Source organism: Drosophila tropicalis, unplaced genomic scaffold (genome assembly GCF_018151085.1).
Source record: "Drosophila tropicalis isolate 14030-0801.00 unplaced genomic scaffold, ASM1815108v1 contig_845, whole genome shotgun sequence".
Taxonomy (NCBI): domain Eukaryota; kingdom Metazoa; phylum Arthropoda; class Insecta; order Diptera; family Drosophilidae; genus Drosophila; species Drosophila tropicalis.
Window position 1 is genome coordinate 9780261 of NW_027173338.1, and position 13055 is coordinate 9793315.

At 35.1% G+C, this 13055-nt stretch overlaps 1 protein-coding gene across 1 annotated transcript in view; it reads right to left on the minus strand.

Annotated features, from left to right (window-relative positions):
- The window catches only part of Pgant2 (polypeptide N-acetylgalactosaminyltransferase 2), a 29027-nt gene extending 25415 nt beyond the window's left edge, over positions 1–3612 (minus strand). The window contains exon 1 of the mRNA XM_068294628.1: positions 3336–3612. The gene's annotated coding sequence lies outside the window, so the exon portion shown is untranslated. The remainder of the gene's footprint in view (positions 1–3335) is intronic.
- Positions 3613–13055: the final 9443 nt, after the last annotated feature.

The following is a 13055-nucleotide window of genomic DNA, read 5'->3' on the forward strand; positions in this document are numbered from 1 at the left end:
ACTTCACTCTCTGCAACTTATAAATATTCAAATGCATCCATTCATGGTTTATCAAAAATTATAGTGCAGTTAATTAACTTTAGTTGGACTGCTTTTCAATTAGACTATTTATGAAAATTTATCCACGTGCATTTTTGAATACTTATGCTTTCGGATCTTTTACATTCAATTAAAACAAATGAAATATTCATTTAAAATTGTTAGAACTAACTTCAATTATGCAGATTTCTGTAACAATCTAAATAAAAGGAACAACTTTGTTGGCAGCAACAATGGCCACTCAGTTGGCTGCTGTTGGTCAATTTTCCGGAGTGAGTTTCTCCTCCCCCCCTCATGATCGAGTGTGTGTCGGTGTGGAGTGTGTGTGTGCAAAAACTTTTTAAGAGTAAAAACATAAAATCATAAAAAATAAGAAACAGAAAAGGAGAAACAATCAGCATCAGGAAAATGGGAGGGAAAGCAGATGAATACTGTATATACATATATAGGTATACCCTTCCTTCCCTTCTCACTTATTTAAATTGGCTTAAAAACCCAACGAACAAGTCATGAATATGGGAGAGATAGAAAGAGAGGGCAGCAACACTCAAACAATTACACAAAATACGAATCAAATGTGTGAGGGGTAGTGTGTGCGTGTGTGTTGGTGTGTTGGTGTGCCTGTCTGACTTCTCCCTCCTATTCCATTAGGCGTAATTAGAGCATTTAACATAGAGGAAAAAGTTAAGAAAAGCCAACAGCAGATAGACAGACACAGAACAAGCTCCAAAGCAGCAAACCTGCCAGACAGTTGGCTGAAGATATATATTCTATATATATATATATATACATATATCATACATGTGTATATATCTTATACGCTGCATTTGTATGTCAGAAGGTTTGTGTTGGGAAACAATTTAGCTGGCTGAAGTTGCAATGATGTTGCAGCGGCTGCATTTGGTGCTGTTAAAGGAGAACTAGTTCTGCTGATTGTTTACTGTTGCATACTTTGGGGAGAACGTCAATTTACTCGGACTTTTTGTATTTTTTGTACATTTTAGGTCATCTGATGAAGTTCATTAAGCCAGAAACGGTATGACCAAAAGATCTTTAATGAGTTTCAAGAAGAAGGAGAGCAAATTAAGGATAAAAGTGGAGGAGAATAAGGAAAATCTCAGGATTTGCAATTGTTTCACTGAAATTGAACATATTTTGAAGATCTCAGCAAAGAATTTGTTCAAGAATGTTGCCAGAACATTTGTTCTTTATTGATATGTACATACTGGTTCCCAATTTTATTTTGGTACAACGGAACCAGTTAAGTTTCCTTTTTCTAAAGTTCATCTCGAAGGCCCTCAACGTCGAGCAGTCTCTTTGGCCCTCAAGTACGATAATTAAAAGTTGGTTAAATGTGGCATGAGTTGCAGCTTCCTTCAGCTCTTCCTTTATGGCTCGTCTTTTTCAGTCATTTCTTTTTCTTTTTATGGCAGCACACACACACACACACACTACATATACACACATACATTTGATTGCACACCATTTGAGGCACACACTCATTTACACACAAACCTCCAGCAAGAATGCTGCAAAAATTTCAACTGCATTGCACATTTGGCTGTCTTCTAGTTTTCCTCATTACCACGACAGGGTCTATGGGAAAGCGGGTGTGTGTGTCTGTATGTGTGTGTGTGCCACTAGAATTCTCCTTTATTACTATCTTTTCTATCGTTTTCCTCCCTCATTGCTCTAGTCCCTCTTACGGAAATCAAAGTGCAAATGTATTTTGTCAACTGTTGGAGCAAAAGTTTCCTTTTCCCATTGCGGAAATGTTGAAAATATTGTAAGAACGTTGCTCCAAATTAATGCATAATTGCATTAGTCACTTTATTTGTGGATGCGGTTTGCCTCCTTCCCCGATGCTGCCACCAAAAATTTGTTGCAATTTAGTATGCGAAACGGGCGGGATGTATGTAGCAAGATGTGGCACGAATGAAAGGACCAAGATCCTTCTGTGGTTTTTGTTCTTAATGTCTTGATGACAGACGGTGCTAGAGGAGCTGATAAGTGGCGTTAAGTATTATGGGACTTCCCTATCCATGTGAGAATGTGTGCTACTGCGTGTCCATGTGTGTGTGTGTGTGGATTTATGGCAATTTGAAAAGGGTTTTTGAAAAGGGTTAAAGAAGAACGCATGTGGTGAGATAAAAGATGATAGCAAATGCAAATTGAAGCATTAAAATACTCTTTTGTAAAACTTTAAGAGATTAAGAACTTTAATTCAAATGTGCCATTCAAAATTACGCTAAGGTAATGCCGAATTTAATAAGTCTATAAATAACTGATTAGACACAGAATGGAACTAAAATTGAAGTACTTCTTACTGCACACAAACCGAAGCTGACTAACTTCTCCATTGGTCAAAACATCTCAAATTTGTTACCAATTCCAATTCCTTTTTCCCGTCAATGCATGTTAATATGAACGTTATTTATTAGTCGTCCTTTTTGATTGATGTTAAACCTTTTTGTTTATAAAGTTTTTTCCTTTTTATATTTTGATCTCTTAATTTCTGTTTGGATTGAGTCAATTCAAAAAAAAACTAAAGACAAATCTATTTCAAATACAATTAAGGCAACTTGACATATTTTCGTCCTGCAAAGTTGACACTTAGGAGAATGAAAGGACTATAAAATTGCTAAAAATATATAGCCCTATGGGTGAGGTTTGTTTTAACCTTGATTACAGTCATTTGGTTTAAATGATAAATACAATTTTTTTCAGTGTTTTAGCCATGCTTTTAACTGTCATTCTCTTTGAGTTTTTACTCTCTTGGAATGCCAAAGCCGGCCTTGTTATGTTCTCTCTAACAGTCTCTCATACCTTTTTCTCTCTCTCTCTCTCTGTGTTTGTCTCACTATGAATTCTTCCGCACCCTTACTAATACTCATGGCTACTTGTTAGGGGGATGAGAGAATTGCAACTGTCAAAATGTGCGTTACCCAACCTATATAAATGTTAACCCTCCCATAGCCTTGCAACCTCTACTCCCTCTCTCTTTGACCCCCCCTCTTTTACTTCCTCTCTCTCTCTCTCTCTCTTCTTCTTCACTCTCTGACTGACTTTCATTAGGCTTCATCATAATAAACTGTCTGTCAGCTGCTTCAACTGCAATTTTGCCCTTTTTTTAGACGGCGTCACTTGTGACTTTGTTTGTCTGCCTTCGATTTTTACGAAAAAACACAACAACAACAACAACAACACACAAACATAAAATACACACCAACACTCACACACACACACCCATTTTAGCCAAGATTTCATTGATTATTTGTGTTGTTAACTTGGCTTACATGAAAAATATGATGAACACTTTTTTCTTAACTTTTTATTGTTAGCAGACACAAAAACGAGATTCCATTTGCTACTTTTTTTTGTTATTATTTATTGCTCTTGTTTGGCTTGTTGTTGTTATTATATTTATATTTTTTTTAACTTTTTGTTTAAATGCACTTTCGGTGTATTTTATTTAGTATTATATTTTAATGTTTTTTTTTTTTTTTTATTACAAAAATAGAACAAGTCATTTGTGATTCAAAAATATTTATTTAACTTTCGAATTTGTTTGTTTCTTTGGTTCGTTCGTTTGACAGACGCAGGCAACACTGAGAGAAGAAGCTCGCACATTTTTCTCCTCTTCTCCTTTGGCTATCTCATTCGGGCTTTCCATTTGTCTCTCTTTGTGTGTGTGTGTGTGTGTGAAGTAACTTTTCTTTAGTCGCGCATTTCCGTATTTTGTTACCCTTTGCTTCCTAGTCTCTCTCTTTCCCTCTCTTTCGATTGGGGTGGATTTCAACAGGGAGAATTTAACCATGTTGATTCACTCTTGCTCTCTCTAATTCTCTCTTCTTTTGTCACTCTCACTGTTTTTATACCCTGCAAGGACAAGGGCTAGACTTGACACACCAGGAAACTATTTCCAAGATACAAATTTCGAAAATGATCCTTAATTTTACGTAGAAAAGGACATCAATTTAAAAGAGTATTTAAATATTCTGCTAATTCAGTTAAGTCCTTTGAGATCTTTTATCCCACAAAGACTGCAAATGAGTTCATTATTGTTTTTAGCCTCACCTAACTACAGGGTACATTCTAGACGTGGCCAAAAGATTCTTCCTAAATGGTTTTATCTGCGCATGCTCTCAAAAATGTGTTTACTATATGCCATGGAGAATGCCGTCAGTTAAGTGCATTCATCATATGTTTGAGTTTTCTAGCAGCCTTAGGCCTCTGACAAGTGGAATGACCTCAAATGCTGCATTACTTCAAATGGAAATACAAGTACTATGAACGTTGTTATGGTGCTCAAGGCATTTCAAGTCTATATACTTTTAGTTTTACTTTATTTAAGTTTTGTTGGTAATAAAAAGACACTTTTAACTGAAACGATTTATTTATTTGGTTAACCCTACAACCAATTAATACCCCAAAAAGTATGCTAAATAAATTTCTTTTCTTAGTTCTTCGATCTTATTCGCTGATGTAAATAAGGATTATATAGGTACCTAAGCTGCATTATGTTCACATAATCATTCGCTAGATTGATCTTTAACATTTAACTACAAATTTAACTATAATAGGGAATCGTGAACGTTTCTGCGATAAGGATTTTTCTTTAAACTAGTATGAAGGACAAACCTTGAAAGTCAAACACAAGGAAAACTAAAAAAAACATAAACTTCTAGTTAAATTCTATTCAATACTAACAAAGAGGAAGGAAAACATTCTTAATTTCATTCATTTAAAAAGTCTAAATCTGTCATCAATGGCCTTAGCAGAAAAGGATTTAATTTTATACATCATCAGCTTAAAAAAGCTTTTTTGTTTGGCTCAAAATTAGCTTCTTTGTAAAACGTTCAACATCTGCCAAGCGATTTCAAATATTAAATTGGTCGCCCACATGCAAACTATAAATAATTTCTTGATTTTATCCAATATGAGAGCAATTGAAACACGCGCATCATATTCCGCACATATTCGATGGGGAACACATAAATTCATATTAGCTGAGACACAAATACACACAAAACTCATACATGTCACCCGAATATACACATACATAGACACATCTAGTATTGTATATTGAAATTAATCGTTTAACCCTTTGGCACATGTCACGTTTTGGTCTTCTTTCACATTTCCCTACCCAAACCCCAAACACAATAAGTTAAACAAGGACATGGACAAAAGACAGTGACAGTGCTGTCCAAAAGGATTCGCACCCCTATTTCTTGTAAAAACTTTACTGACATTAAGCTTTGAGTTGTGTAATAATAGAGATGGAAGCGTGAGTAATAGATTGAATGTATTTCACTTGTGTTTGACTAAAAAAAGACAAGGATAAGGACATCTAATGGGCCCTAATACATTCTATCCAGAAATCCATAGACCATTTCGAGTATAGAAACTCTGTGTTTGTCTTTAACTAATAACAAATTATCCCAAAATATAACCAGAGCGAAAGTATTTCCTCCACATAATCGCTCAACTAAAGTAAGGTAAAAGTTAAGTCGAAAGAAATAGAAAAACGAACTCTATGATTGGAGTTTCTGTCTTCGGTGTACAAGGTAAATGACCCCTCGTTGAGATGTTCTTTTTTTGTCACCTGTAGAGTGAACGCTAATCCGAAGCGAATACAGATAAAAGGCACGTGACTCCCGCCAAGATTGCCTGATAAAAAAGGAAAAGTACTGAAAAGTCTTTGGAACTTTTCAGTGGACTATTACGGTGAGATTTCTACCAAGGGTTAATGATTCCTACGCTATGTTGTTCACTCATTCCATTAGATATACAATTTATAACTGAAATAGGTGTCATCTTTTTAGGATATGTCATGTCCTTGTTGCTTATATTTAATATTCAGCATGCTGTATACGTTTGGTTGTTTTTCCCTTCTTCAACTTTTCGCACTTTTTGCAATTTATATGGATTATACATGAAAATCATTAATTCTTGTTTTTCTTGCCATCTTGGCATTTTGGCTGACGCTTTGCGCGAAAATTTACATAACAATGTTTTTTGTTTTTCGTCTTTTGAGTGTGGCATGAAAATTAATAAGACAAGCTTTTGTATTTATCTCCATCCAGCTGTGTTCCCCCTCTCCTGCTGGGTGTTGTCTGTATGAGTTTGATAAGATGGGGCCTCTTCTTTTCTCAATCCACATCCTTTGCAATCCTTGCCGCTTCTTCTTAATAATCATGATAATGAGTGTGATGGGTTTTGTATTTATTTCAAGTTAAGTTCTAGGTAAAATAAGATGCTTAAGACGCTTATAAACTTGATTGTGATATGTTTGAGTATGCTTCATATGTTTATACCTATTTTTAGTTGTCCTCTAGAAGTTTCCCAAATTGCATCTGAATAAGTTAAGGGATTGAAAGACGAATGAGAAAATAGTATGTGGAATATTGCCATTTTCCATATTAAGATATTTATTCATATTTTAGGGAAATCATAAATCTGATTCTTAAATGAAGTGAACTCATTTGATTTGCTTTAACTGGTTAAGGTGTGTATTCGAAGTACTTTTGCCACAATTCATTTGAATCTATTTGCACAAAGTAACTTCGACTTTTGAAACCTTGAAGTTTCAGACTAAACATTTTAGTTATGTATGTGCATATTTCCTATATGCGTCCCTATCTAGAGATATCTAATTGCTTGGCACAGTGCTCTCGAAACTTTTGTTGATTTAGCACTCCCTCGAACACAAAAAGTCACAGAGCTTAGCACACTCCTTTTCCTCATTTCGAATGGCTGCAATATGATATTTTTAGACTCGAGTAATTTGCCCAGACTCAGGCATAGACAAAAACTAAACTGGCGACGTAATCGCTCTCAGAAAACTGAAACTGCATAACTAGGAAAACGGGTTAATAATGCCGTAAAAACAAAAAAATAAAGACGACACTTTCGTGACTAGCCTATGCTGGCGGCAGCTACTCGACAATGTTTGTTTGTTTTTTGTTTGCCAGCCAGCCGGCTGGAGAGCGGAAAGTGAAAGGCACACAACAGCATACATTCATAGACCGCAGACCATTCGGCATGCCATACCAAAAACGTAAGCAGACGGGCCACCTGCCTCATAAACAGCATTGGGGGCACAATGCACAATGCCCCAATGTGATGAGTCGGTGTGCTGCTGCATGACGGGGGAATTAGTGTTATCACAAAAGCAAAAAAGCAAACCAAAAAAACCTAAAGTGGCAGCTATAAGGTTCAATGACATGGCATATGGAACACCCGCAAAAAAAAAAAACACATGCTAATAAATATTCATTTCAAAGTGCAACAATGCAACAACAGTAGCCATGTTTGTGAACAAGATCGAAGAGATGATACCCCTTACGAAATGCAACATTGTTTTTGAAGTCATAAGAATATCGATAGCAAAAGGTTGGGGAAAATTATGTAAATGTGGACTATACACTGCAAAAAGTTTAAACTTGTAAACAGATGCACCAAAATAACAATGTTTCTATATCTTTTGGGTAATATTGTAACACCTTTGTACCTCTGTACTTTTTAGTTCAAACATTTACTTTAGTCCTTAGTACTTTAGTCCTATACTTTTAGTGATAACCTATCAATATTTTGATAACATGGTCGATATAATTACTAATCAAATAAGATTTTAAGTATATGTATGAATTAGTTAAATGAATTGTGTATAACATGTAAGAACTTCCCGATATATGACGAACAGCTTTGATATCAGCAAATAACTGTTACATCTCTTGTCTAATAGACTTCACATACTCTTACAACGATTCAAAAGTCTCACCATAGTCTGAAACTTTATATTTTAAAGTATTTTCTTGCCCCCCTCCCCAGTCATTGCTCCTTCTTAGCTCCCTGCTTTCCACCTATCCACATTGAGTTATGTTTTATGTCACAATCGCCACTCATGTTATCCATCAAGCTCACTTTAAAACCCATCGCCTTCTGTCCTCCTGTCTCGTGCCTTTTCCACCTTCCTTCGCTCTGCAGTCTCTGGTTATCTGTGTGTTTTCCTGCTTACCTCTGTTGCCTGTCAAATAAAAAATTGAAAAATAATGAAGAGAAATATTTTTCAGATGATTTTTCCGTCATGCCACCATTCGCCAGTTGACAATGGTAGCGTGAAAAGTAATTGCATTGTAATGGCTTAATTGGTATTTATAGTCACAACGGTCGCTGTATGCCATTATAATTATGCGTGTACGTGAGATACTACCCAAAAAAATAAAAAAAGAGACCGTAAAAGTATAAAAACATTGATTTCACACGAAACGAAATTCAAATAAAGTTGCGTGGGCCACTTAATTCGTATATAAACGTCGCGACGTTCACATGATGAATGAAAATCCCTGCCACAAACACACATGTTGTATCTCCGTATTTTATGCTTTTTAATTATTGATAAGGAATTATATTTGCATTACTGCTACTTCTTCTCCGTTTTTGAATTTCCGTTGAATTCAATTTCTCCCTTTCAAACATCATAAGAGACAAGCGTTTGTCTTTGGAGTTGCAAGATAAACTTCTTTTTCCATCGAGTTGTAATTTTCAACTAGTTCAAGTAAGCTTTTGCATGGCATTAGAGTGGTTAACGGTTCGTTGTGGTTTTCTGTTGAATCAAGAGCAAACAGAATTTAAAAATGTATTCTAATTGAAAGAGTAGCCAAAGCAATTAAACGTTTATTTAGCTAAAGAAACTTTCATTGTATTGCTGTCTGCTTATAAATCTAATTAACAAATGTCTAACAATCAGCCAGTAACTTTTAGCCAATTTAATTGCTTTATTAACTCTACCGTCCTGCAAACTGCCTTTAGCTGCCTGTGTTTAATTTTGTGCGTAGGTTTGTTGGAAGTTTCCCTTTGAGCTGCTGCAACTTAATTACATTTTCACATTGCAATTGTTCTACTTTTACTTGGCCTGTAAGCGTGAAAATCTTTTGTTTAAATTTCATGCTCTCGTGACATGGTTAATTAATTTGTTTTCAGGCGTCTCGTCCGAGCAGAAGCAAACAGCAAACAGGCTGAGAAAACAAAGTGCCATCGATTATGCTAATAGCTTAAGAGAAATGAATGCAAAAGGGTATGCACAGCATTGGGAGGCAGTTTTAGCCATGTTTAAGATGAGCCAAACCAACTCAGCCATAGCAAATTACAAGTCACTTTAACCCCAACCCGGCAATCAAAGTATCGGATTCCTTTATAAGCGATATCGTTAGCCGGGAGGCTAGGCCAACACAACTTTTGCCACTTTTTGCGCGTGACTCGTCATAAATTATTTGACGTCTCAATGTAAATTATTATGTGCAATATTGTGCACTTTACCATTATATTCTCACAACAATAAGGGCCATAATATCCACGCTAACGAGCCAAACTATGAGTAACAAGCAAAATGCGTGGATGGCGCCGCAATCTACTGGCATTTGCATTTGTTGCCAAACTTGTCAATGAGGGCAACTAACCGAAAGTTATTTTCCCAAGAACTAGTTGCCTTTCTAATGATGAGAAATTGCAATAGATGCCGTGACTGCTATTAGTAGTGAATAAATATTCCTGGAAATTTATAATTGTTATAAACTATGAATTTTATGTTACTTTTTACACTACGAAAAATTGACTATAGAAAAGAAGATGGCCAAGGTCTACACCATGGGCCCAATCTCCGATATTTTGTCACACGAAATTCGATTTTGGCCTTACCATTAACTTGATAGTTTGGTTAACGCTCTAATGCAGCTTTCTAATTACGTATACGCAATGTATTCCTAAATGGGTGGCTATGTCTAACCAAAATAATGAAAATCTTTCTCATGTTCCAGGCTATGTGTATTCCAAGCTTCAGTTGGATTTCTTACAAATAAGGGTTAATGTCAAAAAATCTACGAGTGAGTTGATTACAATTGTCCATATAAAAGACAGGCTAAAATTTGACCACAATCGGATTTAAATGGATAAGGACACACAAACAATGTATGGCCTGTGTATACTATATATACTGTGTTAACTATTTAAAACTAATTATTCAGATACCCTGCCAACAATAATTTACCAAGCCATTTTTTCATATGAGACTATCTAAATCACGCTCTCTCATTTTCAGTTTCTGCTTTTCATCATTTGACCAAGAAAAATAAATTATTTTCAGCTTTTTCCTGTCGTTATCGCAATAAGCAATAAAACAAGTCAGGATGAGCCACCAAACTTTAACTCTTCTCTTTATACGATAAGGAAAATCTCATTTTCCTGGGGGGAGTAGCTTTGACATAAAAATGAAATGTTCTATACTATATTATACTGACTTTGATAGCTCTATTAAATTTTTAGCTCCAATAGTGAAAGCTTTAAACTAAAACTTAACCGTTTGCTGCTACATGAAAATCCTTGTTTCTTATTTTTCGTAGTTCCTATTCACAACAAAGGTTCATATTAATCGAATAGTCACACAGTTTAGCTCACATGTAAGGGCAAATTTTTTGCAAGTGCATCAATTATGTAATATAATTTTCATCAACTTTTAATGAACATTTTTCTGCATCACAAGACTCACTAACTTGACTTAGTCAGCGTTTTGTACGCTCCTCTCACCACTCTCGACTGTTGCTAGGTGAATTTTCACTATGTCCAGATGCCATTGCTAGGAAACTTTTTTATTTTCTGCTCGGGTAAATGTTTTTGGTATACAACTATATTAATATTTCATAACTCAGAAATATTTCACAGTCAAACAAATTCCATGACTCCAATTCCACTCGTCCTGCTGGCCCTCGTCCTATAGGTCCAACTACATCTAAATAAATTGGGTAAAAATTAATTTAGGCTTGAACAAACGTGAAATCAGCAGGCAAATCATTTCCTGTAAAAGAAATTGAAATTTCATTTCCTATGTGAATTGTCAAGGTCCTTTAGGTTCTCTCTTACTCCTTTGTAATGAAATTTCATTTGCATATGTAAATTGGTCCTCTACAACATTTTTGACAGCAAAAACAAACTGACCCAAAGCACTAATAAACTAACGAGAGGTGATTGAAAAATTTACGAAAGTAAGGTAAGCAAATAGTTCAATAAGTTCTTAAAATAGTTGCTCTTTGCCTAGTTTTAGTTATTTACATCTGAACATCTGAACATCAACACAACACCTGAACACACACATCTGAATCAAACTTCGTAGAAGCATGTGTCCATGGGGGTTTTACGAGTTTGATGCTGCGGTTACACATTGAATCCGTAGGACTTTCTAAGCCACGTGTCATCACACAGCAGGTGTTTGCTTTATAAAAATGAAGACATGGAAACCAAATACTATTTTCACAATTGCTTTTGCGGTTTAATATACGTTTCGGTTGGAGATACACTAGTCGACTCGCATCAAATGCTTTCGTATTATTGATGTGTGCCAATGGCAGCATTCTCGAATGCAATTAACTGCAATCGCAATTGCACTTTGACTACATATGTACATACGAATGAAGATATATTTGGGTCATCTTTGAGATGGAGAATTTCATTAAATTATTTGGCTTATTGGCCAATATTGGAAGCAATTCGAATACATTTGCATCAACAGAAATATTAAGACCAATTGAAGTTGTTCGAATATCAAAACTAAAATATACAATTTCATGTGAGTAAGTTTATGGTGTTAGGAGAAGGAAATGCCTACTTTAGTCTTTAGTGAAACCAAAACAACATTTGTATAAGGGAATAGTTAGATAGACTTACTTACATCAGTTTTCATTTCTTTAAGAATTAGATATTTAATGTAATAAAGTAATTGAAATTTGCATGGCTTTTTATATATCAGTATTTTTTATATATACTCATAATCATCATTTATAGATACTTTATGTCAAAGACTTTGACGGGCTTCTTCTGATGCAATCTCATTGAGCACCAAAGGAGCTTTCATCTGTGCATTGGTTAACCATAGAATTCAAAATGGGTATATTAGAAAAGGAACGATTTGCAGAAGTCTCAAGAAATTTGGGCTGATAAACAAGTTAAAGGTACATACATGCATATTACGAAGTTCTATTTAAACGTCTACTTTATGCATTAGTCGAAAGTATTAAACGAATGGAATCATGGAACAATTTGTTCAATTGTTCTTCTGTGCAGTACTGGGTATCTTTAAGTCGAAGACTCACCTTGAACTAACGTGTTTCGCTTTTAAAAGCAGGAAAATTGCATTTATTCATCTTCTTTTACTTTTTGTGTTGACAAGCCAAATTGAACCTTAATTAATTTCTGCCTTTGTGCAAGGAAAGAGCAAAAATAAAAACTGTAGCTAATAAATAGTCAAAGGCGGCCTTCTGACACACAGACACACACAATATAAATATTAACCTTTGACCTAGGCTAAGCTTTGGTTGGGCTTGATAAAGAAATATGTCAAATTTACTGCCCTTATTATTTATGAGGCAAAATATTTGTAGAAGGCGGCGAGAATCCGTATCGTTGGCGAAATATGAGTTAAGGTAGACTTTTGGTTGGGCCACAGGTGATGTATTATATTTCACTGATTTATTGCTTATTTTGGCCCCAGACAGAAAGCGAATTGTGTGACACACAGACGCAGCATGAATTGGCTAAAAATTCTGAGCATTTGATTACGCATTTAAGATATCGCAATGGCGTGTCGATAATAAAATTCCTTACTAATTGAATGTTAATACTTTTAGAAATTCTTGGAAATATTAATGAATTTAATTAATACAAAAGGTTTGTACTTGAAAAGTATCTTTTGTGTTATCACAAGGTGACTAAAAGTGAAGAAAAGTAAATGCTGAGTCGTTCGTTGTCTTTTGACGTGAATTTTCCTCCTTTATAACATCTTAAAGAACACCATATATCCTTACAATTACCCTCTGTAACTCTAGTTATTGAAGCAATCCATGTCCTGGCTAACTAAGTCACTTAATCCATGATAAAGATTTGCAAAGATTTCTTGGTCAACTTTAAACAGAGATTTGGAGAACATAAATGTGTCAAACATGACGTATACGTGATATTTTCAT